The 20,485-nt window shown below is 34.7% G+C and overlaps 1 protein-coding gene and 1 pseudogene across 6 annotated transcripts in view; both read right to left on the reverse strand.

The window, feature by feature from the left end:
• Nucleotides 1-20,485, reverse strand: part of GRM1 (glutamate metabotropic receptor 1) — a 423,752-nt gene that overhangs the window by 396,655 nt on the left and 6,612 nt on the right. For all 6 annotated transcript variants that reach the window (XM_076002883.1, XM_020287254.2, XM_076002885.1 and 3 more), the window contains exon 2: nucleotides 9,647-9,742. The gene's annotated coding sequence lies outside the window, so the exon portion shown is untranslated. The remainder of the gene's footprint in view (nucleotides 1-9,646; nucleotides 9,743-20,485) is intronic.
• LOC142871183 (uncharacterized) lies at nucleotides 8,488-8,619 on the reverse strand (annotated as a pseudogene).

The raw sequence follows: 20,485 nt of genomic DNA on the forward strand, positions 1-20,485 counted from the left end.
GTTCAGAGATCACACACAACGAGAAATACAGATGTCACAAAATAGCTTAGAAAAGTGATTCAACAAACAAACAACTACAACACATAGAAACAACAAAATCAAACCCTGAGGAGAGGGAAGAATCTGATTTCCAGAGGCACAACATTATAATATTTAAAATGTCCAACTTACAATAAAATTACAACGTATGAAGACAATAAGAAAATATGACCTAAGTACAGAAGGAATTTAACAAAAACTGAGAAGCACAGACATTAGACTAACTAGACAAAAACTTTAATTCAGCTGTCTTAAAATATGTTGAAAAAGCTAAAGAAAGCTATTGAAAAGAGATAAAGGAAATCAGAATAGCAATATCTCAGCAAATAGAAAACATTAACAAAGAGATTGAAATTATTAAAAGGAACCAAAGAAATCTGGAGCTCAAACATGTAATAACTGAAATAAAAAAATTATAAAAGTGTTATATATAAAATTATAAAAGTGTAGCAGATTTGAACAGGCAGAAGAAAGAATCAGTAAACTTGAAGATACATCAATTAATTGATATAGTTTGAAGAGCACAAAGAAAAATGAATAGAGTCTCAGAAACCTATGGGACACTATCAAGTATGCAACAATACAAATAATAGGCATTCCAGAAGAAGAAGAAGAAGAAGAAGAAGAAGAAGAAGAAGAAGAAGAAGGAGGAGGAGGAGGAGGAGGAGGAGGAGGAGGAGGAGGAGGAGGAGGAGGAGGAGGAGGAGGAGGAGGAGGAGGAGGAGGAGGAGGAGGAGGAGGAGGAGGAGGAGGAGGAGGAGGAGGAGGAGGAGGAGGAGGAGGAGGAGAAGAAGAGGAGGAAGAGGAAGAGGGAAAAAGACAGAAAGAATATTTGAAGAAATAATTACCAAAAATTTCACAAATTTGATTTAAAAAACACATTAATCTATACATTCAAGAATCTCAATAAACTCAAAGAATAAACACAAAAAGACACATTATAATTTAACTGTCAAAAATCAAAGGTAGATAGAAAATCTTCAAAGCATTGAAACCTTAACCCTAACTCTAACCCTATACAAGGAAGGACACAAGGAATCCTCAATAACATTAGTAGTTATTTTATCAGCAAAAACTAAAGAAGCCAGAAAATGAGAAATGACAGAGATAAAACGCTAAAAGAAAAACCTATCACTCAAGTATTATACATCAAACAAAACTATTTTTGAAAAATGAAGACAAAATTAAGATATCCTTCAATAAATATAAACTAAGTTTTTCACTAGTAGATTTGCCCTATAATAAACACTAAAATAAACTTCTTTAGGTGGAAATGAAAGGTCACTAGACAATAACTTGAAGCCAAATGTGGACAAAGGAACTAAAGAGGCATTTCCTAAAGAAGATATACAAATAGTCAACAAGCACAAGAAAAGATGCTGAAATACAAAATATAAACCATAAGATACTACTTCACACCCAGAAGGATGGTAATTTAATAATGAAAAATAACAAGTACTGGTGAGAATGTGAAGAAATTGGAACATTCCTGCATTGCTGATAGGAATGTAGAATCTTGTAGTCACTGTGAAAGACAGTTCGGCGGCTCCTCAAACAGTTAAGCATAGTACTACCAAATGACCCAGCGATTCCACTACTAGGTGAATACCCAAAAGAATTGAAAACAGGGACTGAAACAAATATATATACTTGAATATTCATAGCAGTACTACTCACAATAGCCAGTTTTCCCCTTCCTTCCTATCTCACCCTCACACACACACACACACATTCCATCTAGATGCCGGAAACAACCCAAATGTCCATGAGTGGCTGGAAACAAAATATGATGTATGCACATAATGGAATAATATTTAGTCATGAAAAGGAATGAGAAAGGAAGTACAGATACATGCTATAATGTGGATGAGCCTCAGAAACATGCTAAGTGAAAAAAAGCCAGACACAAAAGGTCACATATGGTAAGATTTATTTACATGAAATATCCAGAAGAGGTAAATCCATAAATACAGAAAGCACAGTGATGATTTCCAGGGACTAGGAGAAGATTAATGGGGACTGATTGCTTAATGTGTATATGGTTTTCTTTTGAGGTGATGAAAATGTTTTAAAACTTGATACAGGTCACGGTCATACCACATTGTGAATATATTAAGTAAAACACTTTTAAATGTACACTTTAAAATTGTTTGTTTTATATTATGTGAGTTTTACCTTAATAAAAAGTGGGGGGAAATTTTTAGATCACAATCCATACAATGACAAGCAGAGGGTTTGATTTGTTCCATGAGCTGTAGCTTGCTGGTCCCTGTTTTAAGAGATCAATGCAACATAATAAATAGGAGTGACACTGTAATTGTCTATGGCTGGTTGTAAATTTCATAAACTCCTTGAAGGTAGGAGAGTTCCTGTCTTTTTATTGTAAATCCTTCATATCTGAAACAATCAATTGTTCAATAAATATTTATCCAGAGATGAGTTAATAATTTTTCAAATTGGGAGATTGGACAGAAAGTCTTTATCACTCTTTATCACCATTAGAAATATAGAAAGTACTGTGGAGTTTTCAGAGAAGGAAATGATAAATTATTTGGGAAATATTAAGCCTGTGGGAATTCTAACTAAGTGTGTGTGTGTGTGTGTGTGTGTGTGTGTGTGTGTGTGTAGCAAATGTGGGGATACAACTTGGAGGAGAGGTAATAGCTGGACATGTGGGCATGTGTATTTGTTTAACACATATTAAATCAATTGGTGATAACTAAAATCATGGTTTTCAACTTCAACCAGTCCTTCAGCACTGATCAACAATCTTTTAGTTTGGCCCAAATTAGTCTTCTGTTTCTCAGAGACTAATAAGTAAAATTTACCACTATCTCTTAAATCTTTATTCTATACCATTCTTTCAATCTCAGTGGACCCTGCCCCCCATGGTATAAAGGCTATCAGGGAAGATCCTATTCATGTTACTTGCCTATCTACAAATCCACCCTTATTTCTCCTTTCTATATTTCTCATAGGTATAGTGTTCCACTCTTCTCCTAACTAAGGTGAATTCTTCCCCTTATTACATTTTACATTCCTTCCCCTGGAAGAGAGAACACATTCATTTTCTCTCTCCCCCCCTTTCTCTCTCTCTCTACATTCATATCCACACAATCCAGAATACAGCCCACCCACTCTAATTTAGTCATGCATATTTGAAGAGAGTAGGGGAGTAAAATTCCAACCAATGAAAATGGTGTGAGCAAAAATTCTGAACTCAAGGAACACTTAGACCCAAACAGCTGAGTGCAAAAAAAGTATGAGATGCAAGGCAAATATAAGGTGCTATTGCTAAATCTGATCAATTTTTAATATCTAGCACTGGTCTGAAAATTCAGTGAGGTCAATGACTATATCTGATTACATTCTTAATTCCTAGCATAATCCCTGGGATGATTTGGTGAAGTACAGAATAGGGAAAGTTGAAATAGAACTGAGATAAATAAAAATGCAACTGGATGGGGGAATTTAAAGGCATAATAAGGATCCAGGAGAGGGTGGAATTGATGACTTTTTTGGCACCAAACCACATGTTCTTCTCTTATCACTGGTCAACAGCCCAAGTTAAGGAAAATGGTGACAAAGGCAGATGGAGAAAGACAAAGAATAAAACAGGAACAGGAATAGTTTAATTCCTAAAGCCACCCAGGATGACTGAGAGCTGATATAAAGATAGAGACTGAAATTTAGCTGTAAATCCTTGACAAAGATAAAAGATTAAGTACATGGAAATAATTATTTAATACTATTTATCCATTTTAAAGCTTCAAAAGAGGCAAAAATTACCATGTCAAGAAATCAGCTCTGTGTTCATAGAAAAACCCCAATTCTAAAGCTTAGGCACTCAGATTTAGAGGATGGTTCAGGAGAACTGAAAAGAAAGAGTTATAACCATGACATTTTATCAAGTCACCAAAAATAGCAGTCTACTGCTGAGGGAGGGGACATGGAGAGAGGCCTCCTCAAAGGAACAGGTGCTAAGGGCCTGCTAAAAACTTAGGTACAACTGTGATACAAAGAAAAATGTTCTTTCACTCCAGGCCTTATACTAATCACAAGATAAAGCAATACCCAATGAATAATGTAAAGACTGTGGTGTACTAAACATAACTAAAGCAACACCACCACCCAAATTTGGTTCAACTCCTAACTATGTCAACTCAATCTTCTGTTGGCAGAAAAATAAGTATCCCTATTTCTGGGCAAAAGTATTATTTATCTCCATGTCTATTGTTATTTTTATATACGATGTTAGTATTCAATCAAAAACTACTAGGCACACACAAACCAAAAAAAGCAAGGAAAAAAATTATGTCTAGAGATAAGATAATAAACAGAAACAAACTGAGAGATGTCCCACATGTTGGAACAATTATACAAATAGTTTAATATAACTATCAGTAGAGAAATGGAAAATATAAAATGAAAGGGAAAATTCAAAAACAAAAATATTTAGAGATGAATAATTCCTTTATGTGTTTATCAGCAGATTGGACAAAACAAAGTAAAAATAAAAATCAGTGAACTTGAAAATAGGTCAATTTAAAGTAGTGTAATTCCTAACTGAAACACAAAGAGAAAAACAAGTGAAGAAAAAAATATAGTAACCAATGCCTCTGAAACATTATCAAAAGTTTTTACACATGCGTAACTACAGAACAAGGAGGGAGAGAATGGAATAGAAGGTATAGTTGAAGGAATACTGGCCAAGAACCAAAAATTAATGAAAATCAACAAATAACATGTCCAAGAAGCTCAGGGAACCCAAGGAAAGATAAGCCCTAAGGAAAACATATGTGTGCACATAAAAACCAAAGGTAAGGGGAAAATCTTGAAGGCAGCCAGACAAAAATACACCATTATATAGAGAGAAACAAAAGAATGACAGCATACTTCTTATCAAAAAATATGGAAGCCAAAACTCAATGAAGAACACCTTTGAACCACACAACAAAACAATAAATCATTGTTAACTTAAAATTCTACATCAAGGGAAAATGTCTTTCAAAATGAAGGTAAAATAAAGACTTTTTCTTACAAACAGAAGCCGAGAGAATTCACCTCAGCAGACAGACCTGCACTACAAGTAATGTTTGAGAAAACTCTTCAGGCGGAAGAAATGATATAGTAGATGGAAAATTTGATCTACACAAAGGAAGAAAGTATGCCAAAATGGCAAAAATATGTACAAATATAAAATATAAAATGTATTTTCATTCTTATTTTAATATCTATAAAAGATAATTGTCTAAAATAAAAATAGGAATGATGTATTGTGTGGTTTAAAACAAATATAGAATGAAAATGAGTAGCAACAGTATAAAAAATGGGAGGGAGAAAATGGAAATATGCTGTCATGTAGTCTTATAAGGTTCTCATACTTTATGTGAAGGGTTACAAAATTAATTGAAGGTAGACTGCTATAAACTAAAGATGTATATTATAAACCTTAGAACAACCATTACAAAATTTAAAAAGTGGAATAAATAACATGCCAAAAGTGAACATAAAATGAAATCATAAAAAATAATCTGAAAGAAGGCATAAAAAAGCAGATTGTAAAACACTAAGAACAGTTGAGCTTGAAATGAGCTAAACACTTTCATTTTAAAATAGAGCTTCATTTCTCAGAAATAATGATTTGGTGAGGAAAATGGCAGCAAAGTTACTGTAACAAATAGTTGTAGTTTGGGGTAGTAAATAGATACTTCAATGTTAGTCATCCAATAACCTTGAGCTTATTGGAGGACATAATTACATTGGTGAAAGCTTGCTCCACTAAAGAGTGAGATCAGACACATTTTGTCTCTATTCTTTCAGTTTTCATTTAAAAGAGAACAAAACAGTTTGCAAGCATCACTGAGAAATAGGATATCACATACAGGGTCCAGATATAATGAATCACTAGTTGGAAAGAGCATGAGGTTGAAATAATTACCCACAAAAAATGTAAAGAGCTCTAAATCCAGGAAAAGGCAGAGATAAAGAAATACTTTTTAAAGACAGAGAGTGCAGAACTAGAATCTAAATCAAGTTTCTTGATAGAAAAGCAACTAATTGCACATGAAAAAACACACAGAATTTAGAGCTAACAGGTTTACTCTCTGGCCTGCGTGTTATATTTCTTCTAAATTTTATCATAGTTTGTATCTCCAGTTACTTTTCATAGAAAGGAAGTATAGAATAGTTGAAAGAGTAAACACTCTGGATTCAGACAAATCTACTTTCAAATACTAGATCTTTTGCTTTACTTACTAGGTAACTTGTTCAAGATATTCACGTCTTCTCAGCCCCCATCTCTTTAATATTAAAATACAAATAATAACTTCATGGAATAGTTTCGAAGATTAATGAGATTATAAATGAACAGTGCCTAAGGCTGCATGTCACATAGAAGACACTAAATATGTAACCGATGTTTTTTGAAAAAATAGTTTGATGTCACATTGCTATAAAATGATTATATTTATAGAAAGCAAAAATTGGGTTAAAGCATACTTTTAAATATAAGTTATCATACATAACATATCTAAACTGTAGAATATATGTTAACTATAACAAAGTCCCGAACAAGAGTAGCTGGGAAGAAAAGGAGAACTTATATTTGGCAATAAAGTCAAGTGTTGATGTAACTGAGGAGGGTCATATGTACTGTCTTCTGTTTCCCAGAAAGTTTATCCCTAAATTAGCATGTTTGTTGTTTGTTTATTTGTTTGTAGGATTTCCAAGTCAGAAATTTTACCAAGTCCTGATAGTCTGCTCCCAGGGTATGTAAAACAAAGAGAGTGAAAGTCTAAGGTACAAAGGAGTTGCAACTGACTGACTATTTTCCCCTGTGCATGTAATTTTGTTCTACTTTGTTTTTGCCAATTACAGATTTCAACATAGACACAGTTTGCTAAAGAAAATAGCTTCTGTATTTATGTTGCTCTTAATAACTGGTTACTAAGTATTTTCAGTTCTTAATTTGGGGTCAGGTCCTTATTGTAATCATTGATTTCACTCTGAAGGCTAAAAATAAAAGAGTTGCTGTGTACTCACATACCTGTCCTGCATCCATGTTATTAAAAATGGTATTATTTTATATACCATTTTAAAGCATTACAATAATATTGCTAAATGTCTCAGTTTCAATAGGAAGTGCTCAAATTTTGTCCTGAACATAATAGGCATAAATAATAGGACACAACAGGCAGAAAGGCCAGGAGTCAGTCCATTGAATGACTAAAAGCAAAATATCACCCATTCATGCATTCATTTGACAAATATTTATTAAAAGCCTACTTTTATATATATTCCAAATACTTTTGCAGTAATCAATGACTATCATAACCACATATTTTTTATTTTGATCAGTTAAGCTTGAAGAACTAGAAATAGCAAATAAATTAATATTTTATTCTAAACAAAAGCCAGGTGATCTTCATTCTTTTCAAAATTAGATTATATATTCTATTAACAACACACAATTTTCTCCTTTAAGAGGAAACTACAGTGAAAATGTCAGCCTGCTTATGATTTCATTAATTTCAAATGAGCCTGGCATTCAAACACAGAATCAGGAGCCATGAAAAAATCTTGTGGGTTCCTCCCCCCCCCAAAAAAAACCACAACAGGGTACACTGTTTGTCTTAGGTGATACACTTATTTTCATAGTCTGTGTAATTACATAATCTACTTAATTTGTAGCCTGTGGCTATCATAACTACTTCGTCCAAATTTTTATTTCTTTATACAGCCTTTGGAAACTCGTCACTAGCTTCTCAACAAGGATGATGTTAAAAGAATTCTTGTTTATAGTACACAGTGTTATTTTGAGACATTCAGGGGACATCTCTTTATGGTCTTACTATTAATATTAATGATGACTATATTTTTAAGCAACTGCGTAGCTTCTGTCTTATGACACCTTGAATCAAATATCAAAATATGCTTCTTCTTTACAATGGCTGCTAGAAAGCTCAAAATAAGTCTGTGATTGACTCATAGCAACCATATAAGGAGAATATATGCTTCATAATAATAATACTTACTCCACGAGTAATCTTCCTGGAGTGTTTGGATAAACATTGATATTCTATACTCACTGCACCAGTTCTCACCACACTTATATTCCTTGGTGCCTGGCTTTTACCATTCACTTTCGCTTGTTTTAAATAATGTGCTGTCTTTTAATATAAGTTTTCTATTTTAGATTTTTAGTTCATAACTAATAATAATTTAATTCATAGACACCTATATACTTATATAAACACACAAACTACAGCACAAATATGACAACAATTTACTTCACGTACAAACAACACAATAAACACATCTATGAGACTGGTTTATTGGAGAATTCATTAAGTTACAAAGATGAAATAGTTTGGAGTTTTTTTCCATAAAGCTAAACCAAACTTCCTCCTTTGACCTTCCTTTTCTTTCTGAGAAACTATTCTCTCACTATTGTATTCAGACTGTAGAATTTTGTAACCACTTTTAGTTATTAGGACACTCTGATTTCAGTTTTTTAATTAGCAATGATCATGCCTCAGTTTAACTTCACTGGCTAGGATACTGTCACTACACAGAGCTTGATTCCAGTTTTTTTTTTTTTTTTTTTTTTGAGACAGAGTCTCACTTTGTTGTCCAGGCTAGAGTGAGTGCCGTGGCATCAGCCTAGCTCACAGCAACCTCAAACTCCTGGGCTCGAGTGATCCTTCTGCCTCAGCCTCCCGAGTAGCTGGGACTACAGGCATGCGCCACTATGCCCGGCTAGTTTTTTTTATATATATATCAGTTGGCCAATTAATTTCTTTCTGTTTATAGTAGAGACGGGGTCTCGCTCTTGCTCAGGCTGGTTTTGAACTCCTGACCTTGAGCAATCCGCCCGCCTCGGCCTCCCAAGAGCTAGGATTACAGGCGTGAGCCACAGCGCCCGGCCATTGATTCCAGTTTTTTAGAATTAGTTTTCTTAATTTTAAAATTTTAATTCCATATCTGATTGAAAGACCTCCTTATAACCTCATCAAAACCCAAGCAAGGGCTATGGATCTAGGTAGGGATATCTGTTTTCACACTTTTTCTCCTTTTGACCTTTCATTGTGCTGATTTCTCCATTATTGAGCATACCTGAACTATCTGAGGAATGGGGGGGAAATAGAATCACTGCTTAGGGCTTGAGTCTAAAATGCATTTCTCAATTCTACTTTACCAGAGGGTTATTGGAACCTTGCATGATAATTGATAATGTGATTCTTGGATACTCATTCTGCTATCATTTCTTAGATTTGTGCTTCATGTAGAAAGAAACTTGGGGGAAGTGAGAAGGGGAGAAGAGAATATCTGGATGCTTCTGGTTCCCTGTCTGAAACACTATCAAAATAGCACCCAACCATATCACCATTAACCTCTAACAACTGTGCCTCACATATTAATAACTATTCTGTATTATTGAGCATAGGAGTCAATAAAATGATCCCACGTAACAAGCATCTATTAAAAGAAAGCAAAGAAAAAGTAGATAATTTGACAAGTAGTTTCCATGAGCTTTCTTAGTCACTTGTGTCTGCACTACCAAAGGATACAAGAACTGTGCTACCAAAGGATCCAAGAGGCAGACCTGAGTAGATGTCATTCAGGAAACCAAATGCCAGTCCTCTTCTTGTAGCCATTGCAATCTTCAAGTTATTGTCTTGGGAGTTCTTCTTGCCTTGGCCTTGAAGAAAGAGAGAGAAAGGAAAAGCTTTTCTTCACAAACACTAAATTCATCCAAATCACGCTATTCCCTCCACCCCCTATAATGACTACGAGTGTGCAAGGAGTTGGTGTCTCCTCTTCTCTGAACTGGCACATCTCAGTAAGCCTTACAGGACAGTGGCCAGCCCCAGCTGCTGGTGGGTCTTGTAATGTAATAGATGAAATACAGTTTCATTTTATTTTCAACTTTGGGTCTTAGCCATATTCTGTGGCATAAGGGAAGAATATTACTTTGTATCTTGTCAACTTTTCCCTAAGGGAATCTCAGTTTTTTCAGGTATCTAGCTAAGATTCCTTGATCTGAGGCAAGATAGGCCTTTTTGCTGGCCCTAGAAAATGACCCATGATTAATACAAACCAGTCACAGAAATCCCATTATCCTATTTTCCTTTATTAGATACTCTCCTTCCCATATTCCTTGGAGCTAGAGGTAGCCAAGGGACAATAGTTACATTCAGTGAGGCCTCAGAGAAAATCTGTTAGGAGACTCTTGGGGAAAAAAATTTTTTGTGTGTGCCAAGATAAAAAGACAGACTTTGCAAGAAGAAAGTTTTGTGTGCCTGCCCCTGTCTTTCTACCTGTGATGCTGATGTGTGGTCTTGCTGCCTAGAGCTCCTATGGCCATCTTGAAGCCACAAACAGAAGGTCAATGAAAACATGCAGATGCAAACAAAGTGAAATGATATCGCCCAGCTGCAATAGCAAACCTGAAATCACTTTCTTCCAGACTTCTTGGCTTTATTATTTAACCCAAAATTCACTAGGAATTTTGCTGATTGCATATAAAATCCTTCCTGAGATAATTAATGTTTTAAAAATTCATAGTTAAATTACTAATGGTCGTTCATTTTTTAGTTTAAAGGATTATATTTACCTCCAGATAATTTCTGCCCACATATTAGAACATGCAAATATACTCTGTCTTGATGACAATTTTGCTACCATTGTAAGAGGCTAAATAGTGTTTTCTGGAATAATTATTCATTGGTCTCATTATTTTTAATAGGTATGATTTCAAGAGATTGGGAAGAAAGAACTATTTTTATTTTAAAATAACTAAATAGTTCAGTATTGAATTGTTAATATTTAATGTTTAGTTTCTAGAATTGGAGCTAGAGATTCAATTAAAAAACAAAATAATGCTCTAAAGGTGCTATAAATGGAAAAGTTAGAGTTAGACTAATCTTTAAAGTTAAAGGAAATATATCTTACAAGAAGAATCCTATAATTTGAACATCTGTCTTTGTAGCAATATAAATATTAAACTTGGGAGAAACCACTACATGTTTCTAATTCCTATTTTTTAAAAATTTGCTATACAGGTAAATGTAACAAAGTCTTAGAATAACTTATAAGAACAGTTTTATGTTATGTATATTTTTACATGGAAAAGCTGTTTAAAAATGAAAGCTAGTCTACAATATATGTGAAAAGAACAACAGTAAATATTATAGTTAATTCATTATTTTAGTAACATATTGTTGGATTTTGTTATTTTCTATATTCTAACTGAATACTTAGATATATAATTAATATCTTTCTAACAAACTACACATTTTATATATCCAGATTTATTTTGGAGAAAAATAAAGTAGCATATTCCTACATTCTGAATTCTAACTCTTTTTTTGTTGGGTTTTTTTTGACATAGAGTCTCACTCTGTTGCCCCCAGTAGAATACAACGGTGTGATCACTGCAACCTCAAACTTTTGGGCTCCAGCGATCCTTCTGCCTCTGCTTCCTGAAGTAGCTGGGACTGTAGGTGTGCACCACCACACCTGGCTAATTTTTCTATTTTGGATAGAGACAGGGTCTCACTCTTGTTCAGGCTGGTCTCAAACTTTTGACCTCAAGTGACCCTCCCACCTCAGTCTCTCAGAGTGCTAGAATTACAGGCATGAGCCACCTGGCCCCTAATTCTTCTATTTTTAATCTCCATTCACAACACGTTCCAGTTACAAAATCAGGTTTTATTTCATTTTATTACAATGGTTAAATGTAAAAGATAACCACAGGTAGAATTTATAACACACAGCATCATCTCTTTCTGCCCAAGGGATCTATCCCAGTTGTCTAGTTGCTTCATAATCTAGTCTAGTTATTATAGCTAAAAGTAAATGGTTATTTTTTGGTTGGAGATTTTATCTTTTTAGGGAGAAATAAGATATTTGTTTGTTGATGCAAATTCAAGCAGCTTTGTCTCCCTCAGGTATATAAGACAGATATTTGCAATGTTATTACACTTAGGCTAAGTTTGTAATATTTTAAAAACAAACTCTTTGGGAGCTTTTTCTGTTACCACTAAGGAATCATTAGGCTATATATCACAGACTGAATGTACCTGTCTAAAAAAAAAAGGCCCCAGTCTTCCAATATATCAATTCTCATTCATTTTTGTTTCCAAATTGCTTGCAAAATTGTATTTTCCCTATTATATGCTCAATGCATAAACCACATATACAAAAATCTTGGCATGACTTAAATAAATTTTTCTGTTTCTTAACTGGTGTCTTAACCAACCAAACACAAAGTTCTCTGATTATAGTGTCCAAAAAAGGAACAGATATAGATGAAATTGTGACTTAGGCAATGCTTATTTTTTTATGCCTTCTTTACCTTATCTTCCTAAGAAGATAGGAACCATCTTCCTATTTTCTATAGCCCCAACTAACAAATCATTAATCCAACTGGCAACATCTCACACAAGCACCTGGGTATATTGGATTTTCTAGGGTCATTGTGTGTCAAATATCTATTATATCCTTTCTTCCAGTCCCTTGGGGCTTTGCTTTCTCTGGTGAATCTCTCAGACTTATATGGCTGACATTTGTTTTTATTGGTTACCCTCCCCCAAGCCATTTCCATATTTACTAAAACCTCCTAAAAATAAGGTGAATGTGTTGTAAAACCTCTAAATATTATATAAATATAAGTAAAAATAAGTAAATATTATCATTAATTCACCAATAATCAATATTCATTAGTGTCTACTATGTGCCAGGCACTTTTCTAAGTGAATCGGATATATCAATGAACAAACCACATAAAAATCTCTGATTTCTTTCTATCAGGGAGAAATAGAAAGTAAATACTAAACAAAATAAACAAGTATATTCTATAATATGCTACAAGTGCTCTTAGGAAAATAAGAACTAAAGGATAGGGAACAGAATTGCAATGTAGAGACTAGAGAACAGGATGCAATTTTGAAGGGTTAGTCAGGCCTCATTGGGAGGGGGACATCTGAACAAAGATTTGAAAGAGGTGAGGGAATTAGCCTGAATATATAAGTGATGCACGTTCCAAGCAGAGGAAACATCTGGTGAAAGGCCATAAGGTTTGAGGGTGCCTGGGAAAGCAAATGGGAAACCAGTTTATGTAGAGCCTTTTAGGCCATTGGAATTCGTTTTATTCAAAATGGGAGCCATGCAAAGGTTTTGAGCACAGGAAATACATGATCTGACTTATGATTTAATAAGATGATCTGGCTGCTTTGAGAAGAATATATTGTAGGGAGGAAAGGGTGGAAGCAGTGATACTAATGAGGAGACTATTGTAATAATTCAAAGATAATGGTGGCTTAATGGGACCAGGCTGGTAACAGTAGAGACAATAAGAACCGATCAGTCTAGATATATCTTATGGGTAGAGCCAACAGGGTTTTCTGAATATGGGATGAAATTAAAAAGAAAAAAAATCAAGGATAACTCCAATTTTTTTGGATTGGCAAGGAATTTTTAGAGGAATGTTATTATCATCAACTGTTACTACCAGTAAGCTTTAAAAGTTCCTTCATTACCAGGGTCTGGAACACATGTTAACCACTGTTCCCTAGCTCACTTCTCATCTTAAACACAAGTAGGCAGGACCAATTCTACTCACATGTGGAAAAGCATCTATGTGACATGATTTCCAGGATACCAGGAAGGTCAAATGCCCTCTCAAATCCCCCACTTCTTGTTCATATCTGGAATCTAAATTGTTCTACATTTCTTAAAGGTTCTGAATACTATTACAATACAAACGAACCTGAAGACAGATGCCATTTTAGCTATCAGCAAATATGTTTATACTTTAGTATGCAAAAATGGTCAAAGAAACAGAAAGATCAACCTGGAAAGAGCCTACTCGATTGTTATAGTTTAAAAATTAAGTAACCTGAAAAGGTAAGTGACTTGCTTAGGATCATAAAATTCATTGGTACAAGATGTGAGACTAGAATCCAAGTCTCCTAGTTCCTAGTTCAGTGCTTATTTTAGGTAGATTGTTCCTGGAACTGAATGCATAGTGCAGGAAGGATCCCTAAATTTGGGAAGATGGTGGTGCTGAAGGCAGAAATTCTATTTGGGGCTAACCCCTTATGTGTGTGCTTTATCATTTTACCAGCACTAGCACTTCTCTCCTTATTTTCTACTTCTCTTCTTTCTACATCTTTCCCTTGAGACTCTTCCTATAATCATTCTTAAGATTCTTTTCTCTTAAAATAAACAAACATTGAAAAACTAAATAAAATGTCCTCCATTGAGCATAAATTCTTCTTGACCCTCTACTGTATCTCTCACCACCACTCAAGAACACCTCCAAGAAAGACTACACTAGGTGACCCCTCACTTCACCTCTTATTCACTCTTCAACCTACTGCAAGTAGGATCATACTTCACCACTACTTAAACTCCTTCCTCAAACAAAAGTCGTCAATTACCTCCTGAAAGATTCATGGGATCTTTTTAGTTTCTGCACATTTGACTTCTCTCCAGTATTTAACTGCTGACTATTCCCTCATGATTAACATTGTCATGCCACTTGATTTCTGTGACTTTATGCTTTCTGGGTTTCCCATCCTACCACTCAGCCTACATTGTCTCAGTCTCCTTTTCAGCTCTTTAAATAGTGGTGTTCCTCAGGGTTCTATTCTTGGCCCTCAGCTCTTCCTGCTTTACAAGTTTTCCCTAAGTGATTTTCTCCTCTCTCCTGATTTCAGCTACCAACTGTGTGCTTGTGACATCTCTATCTCCAGCCCAGACTTTTTTTCTAGCTCCATTCTCATGTAGTTAGTTATTCATTCAATTATTCAACTCATCTAGTTCAAGTGCCTCTTGTGTGCATGCTTATCCACAAACACCTGAGCTTCAACACGGCCCCAAATGAAATCATCTTTCTTTCCAAACTGTACCTGCTGATGTGCTCCTTATCTCTGTGAATGGCACTACCCAAATCCCAATTGCTCCCCTCCTCTCACTGCTCCTGATACTGTCTTAGTCCAAGTCCTCTCCTATCTGAGCTCAGCTGCTGCAATGAGGCTCTAATGGTCTCTCTGTCTCCAGAGTCTTTCCATCGATTCCATCTTCTGTAATATGACAAAAATTATCTAAGACACAAATCTGATCACATCATTTCCCTGATTAAAACCATTCTATGCCCCCCACATTTAATAATGGGATAAAGTCCCAAATGTCTTCTTCTCATGGTATAAAATGTTTCTCAACCCCCTAGCTACACTCCCATTTTATTTCACTTCTTGTCCTTGCCTCACCACCTCTTTACTTTCACGCTTCATTCCACCTATGCCCAACTGCCTGCAATTTACTTTCCAGCTCTAGGCCTTCCAAATTACAAGGCTCTTCTTATCTAGGATACTCTAGCTTCCTGTCTACTTGGAAGATATCTATTAATCCTTCAACATCCAATTATCATTTCCTCTATGAAGCAAAGAATTTTTCTAAACATCTTAACAAATATGGCATGTCATTCCCTCATTTGTGCCCTCACAATATTCTGCCCTTCTAGCACAGCACATATGAAAGTTCATTGAACAATTTTTAACATGTCTATATTTCCTTCCTGGACAGTGAACAAATTAACAAAGATGTTACCTCATTCAATTTTGTATTCTCAACAATTTTTACAGTGTTTGACAACACATTTGTGTAAAATATTACTGAACAGAATTTATTATGTGTCAAATAAAAAAAGATTTTTGCATATGTGATATCTTAATACAGAGAAATAAATATATGTATAATGATATACTTTCAAATGCCAACGGGGCTAGGAGGGACTATTTTAGAGATGGAGAAGGAGCATAGATTTCTACTGTGCTTGCCTATGGTGCTTCTGCCTTGTGGACTTCATAAATTTTCCTTAGCATTATATTAGCAATAAATTAGCAGAGAACTCAAGTCTATACAGAAATTGGTCATGTATATTTTGACCACTTCTGTGTGTTATTTAAAACCTCATTCAAACTAAAAGAAAGCCTCCTATAACTTTCAGCCAGACTCCCTACCAAGCCACAGCATTTTTCTACAAAATGTGGGTGATCACCATTTCACTGTGAGACTAGATCCCATGATTACAAGTCATCCAAGTGTCTCCAAGAAATTAAAGGATATCAAATTATAAGGACAACCTCAGACTAAATTAGGAAACCTGTCTACATTGATGTTTTGATAACTGCTACAAAAGACTTTAATATACCAGGATTTTTTTAAAAAAAAAATCTGAAATAGCTAAAAACAACCTGATAAAATAGAGATAATGAAACATTTTTTTGTTACTTTCCTGTAGTTACGGTTATCTCTAATTAGAAAATAAAGCATATGATATAGAGAATTTAAAAGCAAAGTTTATTTACATCTACATAGAGTTTTTTCTATTATCCATTTCAATGTTTTAAGTTTTCTAATGACTTTTTATGGCCAGCAGTCACTATAGAAATGTTCTATTTCCTTTAAGCTTGCACATGAAAGAGATGAGGATAATGAGAAATTTAGTAACTAAAACTGGTCCTTCAGGGCAGAGAAACTTTAATCAATCTGAAGCATTTTATAAGTGCATTATCAGTATCCAAAATGATAGAAAACACATATTCATAAATATTCTATTCTACATAACAAGATACTTCCTTTGTAATCAGTGTAATAATCACTGATTTGGATTTATTTTAAATAGTTGATTAAATATTTTATTTCTGCCAACATATCCATTATGAATTATGCCCCTTAATGAGAAATTTATGCTATTCTGGTTGATTTTAATATATCACATCCAGCTGGAAAGAAATTGAACAAATATTCTGCACAGGAGAAAAACAGGCATTAAAGCAACAGGATTCCTTCATTGGTTTCTGGTAAAACAGGAAAATATTACCTCTAACCCTTTTGCAAAACAAAAGACAAAACTTCTATTTGTTCAATATACCTGGGGCAGGCAAAGTATTCTGGCTATTTCCATACTGTTCGGCTAAGAAATTCTACTTAGATAATTTTTTCAAAGGATAAAAATGCAATGAAATAAATAATGATGCCTATTTTTACTACAAATGAATCATTTTTTTTGATGAAGGTTATTCAAACTGCTAAAATTCTTTAATTATTACTCTAAAGTTCTGGACTTGTACTTTCTAGCTGCTAGGAACCCAGAGAAATAAGTTTGCTTGAGGTTTGGAAGAAAACTTTCTCAGAGGATAATTTCAAAAATTAGATAATTCTCTTTCTAAGCATCTAAATTCTGAAGGTCCCAGGCCTGATCCTATATTCTTTTTGTCTCCTTATCTACATTCTCTTTTTAGGTGATCTCATTCACTTTCATGTTAATTTAGTGGTTCTCAAAGTGTGGTCCCAGGACATCAGCATCACCTGGGAACTTGTTAGAAATGCATATTTTCCAGAGCTTCTGTATTAGAAACTCTGGATTTAATGTCAGCAATTAGTGTTTTAACATCCCCTCCAGGTGGCTAGACCCCCTGAGCTAATGACTCCTTCTACCCACCTGTAATTTTCAACTTCCTGAGATAACACTGTGGGTATTTTAACAGTCATTTCTCACTGGATATGCCTGAAAGAAGCTCAAGCTTTCTCTTCCAAATCTTCTCTATTTCAGCAAATGACACTACCATTGACTCCACTTGCTCAAGTTCAAAACTTATGCCATTTTTGACTCCTTCCTTCTTCTCATCTACTCCATTCAATCTATTACAAAATCCTGTCAATTATGCTTCCAAAATATTTTCCAAATCCACCTACCTCTACATTCTCCTCCCACATCCTCCTCCAAGCTGCCTTCTAACTGGTCTCTCTCTTCCCCTCTCTGATCCATTATTCATATGATATCCAGAATGATTTTTAAATTCAAATCATATCACTCCCCTAACTAGAAACGTTACTGTCTTTAGATTGCTCATAGAATAAAATTCAAATGCCTTACCATAACTTATAAAACCTCACATCATCTGGCTTCTGCCTACTCCTTCCATATCTCATAAGACCACTCCAAGTATCTACTGTGCAACAAACAATTCTCTTTTCTGTTTCTCGAATGTGCCAAGAACTTCTTCCACCTGGAACCCTTATTCTTACAGTTCCCTTTTCCTAGAATGCCCTTCCCCCACTTCCTAGAGTGGCTGGCTCATTCTTGTCCTTCAGTACTCAGCTAAAATGATAATTCTTTAGAAAAATGTATTCAAAATAGTCCCCCTCCAGTCCACTATATAGATTCTTTACAAGATCCTTCAGAATAAATATCATACTTTGTAGTCATTTTCCTTCTGTGTTTATTTACTTGTTATCTACCTATACCACTAAACTATAAGTTCCTTAAGGACAAAAACTTTAATCCCAATTTCTAGCATAGTGCCTTGCATTTAATAAATGCTCAAAAGTAATTTTTAAATAAATATAACGTCACTGTTCCTGGCTGAGCCCCTTAATGTAGCATAAATAGCAATTTACTTGAAACTATATGGTAAAGAAGGCATATCCTCTTATTCAAAAATTTTGTACAAAGACTTTACATAAAAATAACTAGCTGACAATTAAAAATATATTTATTTTATACCTTGAAAAAGTATAAATTACTGGTTTGAAAATAATATTTATATGATTTTTTAAAGGTAAAACCACTTCACAAGTGTGTTGGATAGCTTCGACAATCACAACTTCAGAACCCCGTGGCATAGGTGACCTTCCTCCGCCCTTAGGGAAATTTTGGTAAAGTTTAAAAATAGCAAAAGAAATTTTTCCTTAAAAACCTTGTTAAAACATATCCTCTCCCTCTTCAACCCACCACCTTTTTAGCTACCACCTTCTGCCCTAGTGCATTTAATACTCTCAAGAACTCTACAAAACAGATATTATTAATTCCAGGAAACTGAGGCTCAGAGAAGCTAAGAAACTTGATCAAGGCCACACAGCTATTAAGTGGATGGCTCCAAAGACTTCTAGCCAGTAAATCAATGTCTCTCAAAATGTAGTCTAGAAACAAAATGTTACTAGAATTTCAGGAGAGAAAAGAGTTCCAAGGTCAAATAGCTAAGAAAAGTTCTAGAATCTCTGATCTCAAGTACTGCCAACTGTATGAGGACACAGGTATTCTCACACACTGATGGCTGGAAAATGCTATAACAACTTTGGAAAACAATGATGACAACTGTCTATTAAAATCTATAATGTACAATCTTTATGACCTATAGTTTTACTGCTTAGTATCTATCCTAGAGAAACACTTATGAATGTTTACAAGAGATAGATACAAAAATGTCCACTGTAGCAGTGTTCATAAAAATGTAAAACTATAAGTAGCCTAATTATTCATTACAAGTCAAATAGCCAAATAGAGTACATCCATCTATGAAAGGTTATATAGTAGCAAAACCAATAAGAAAGGAGTTCTTATTATTCTATATTACTTCCCCATCCCAAGAGACAGTCTCTGCCTTTCTCTGCCCTGCAATGTTCCCTGAGAGATTGGACCCTGTAAACTGCATTATGTAGGCCCCATCACATGCTGGCTTTCCATGATATTCAGCCAACAGGAAACACCAGCAGAAGACAGGAAGAAAGACAGGTCAGACCATTTCTTACCTGTTTTCTCCTTGTTTGGTACCTCATTTCTGGTCATAGCTAAATCCCTCTAAGACTTAAGCTTCCATTGGACATCCAGCTCTTATTTCCTCTTCTTTCTCCTTCAAGCGAGGGCTACTAACAGCTCCTCCTGTTGCCCATCTCTGGGTGGCTCACTCTTGCAAGTTAGTTCCTTCAACCCTGCTCATTCTTCTGTGTTAGACTCATCACTAAAGTCTCATGAACCATTTGAATTTCATTCTATTTCATGCCCAAACCCTGATTGGCTCTATGTGTGTGTGTGCACGCACGCGCGCATGTGCATACACATATTTAATAAGAAACTCCAAGATATATTAATTGAAAAAAGCAAAAAGCAACACAATTATGGTATGATACAACAAAAGAAAACACTATAAATATACCTAAGTACACGTGTGTTTGTAAATGTATAGAAAAAAATCTGGAAAGATATTTTCCAGTATAGCAACAGAATTTGGGATGATACTTATCTCTGGATTGGGAAATGGGATTAGATTGGCATCCAGGAGAGATTTTATAATACCTTAATTTTTTTAAGTGAATCTATTCATGAAGTACTTGTATAATTTTTTAAATATATTTCTTTTTAAAGATTATCATAAATCATTCAGTAAAAAAAAAAAACCCTGCTCCACCTATTTAACCCATTATTCGTCAGACATATTTGGCCATTTAACCCTTTTCCCTGGAACCCCTGTTGGCATCTCACACGGTCTAGGAAGTGCTATGTCAGACCATCTCACCTTTGGTTAAGCACAATTAAGAGAACTTTCTCTATTTGGATCTTGCTTCTTGAGATCTACTAAATGTAATGCCATTC

This window comes from Microcebus murinus, chromosome 5 (genome assembly GCF_040939455.1).
Source record: "Microcebus murinus isolate Inina chromosome 5, M.murinus_Inina_mat1.0, whole genome shotgun sequence".
Taxonomy (NCBI): Eukaryota; Metazoa; Chordata; class Mammalia; order Primates; family Cheirogaleidae; genus Microcebus; species Microcebus murinus.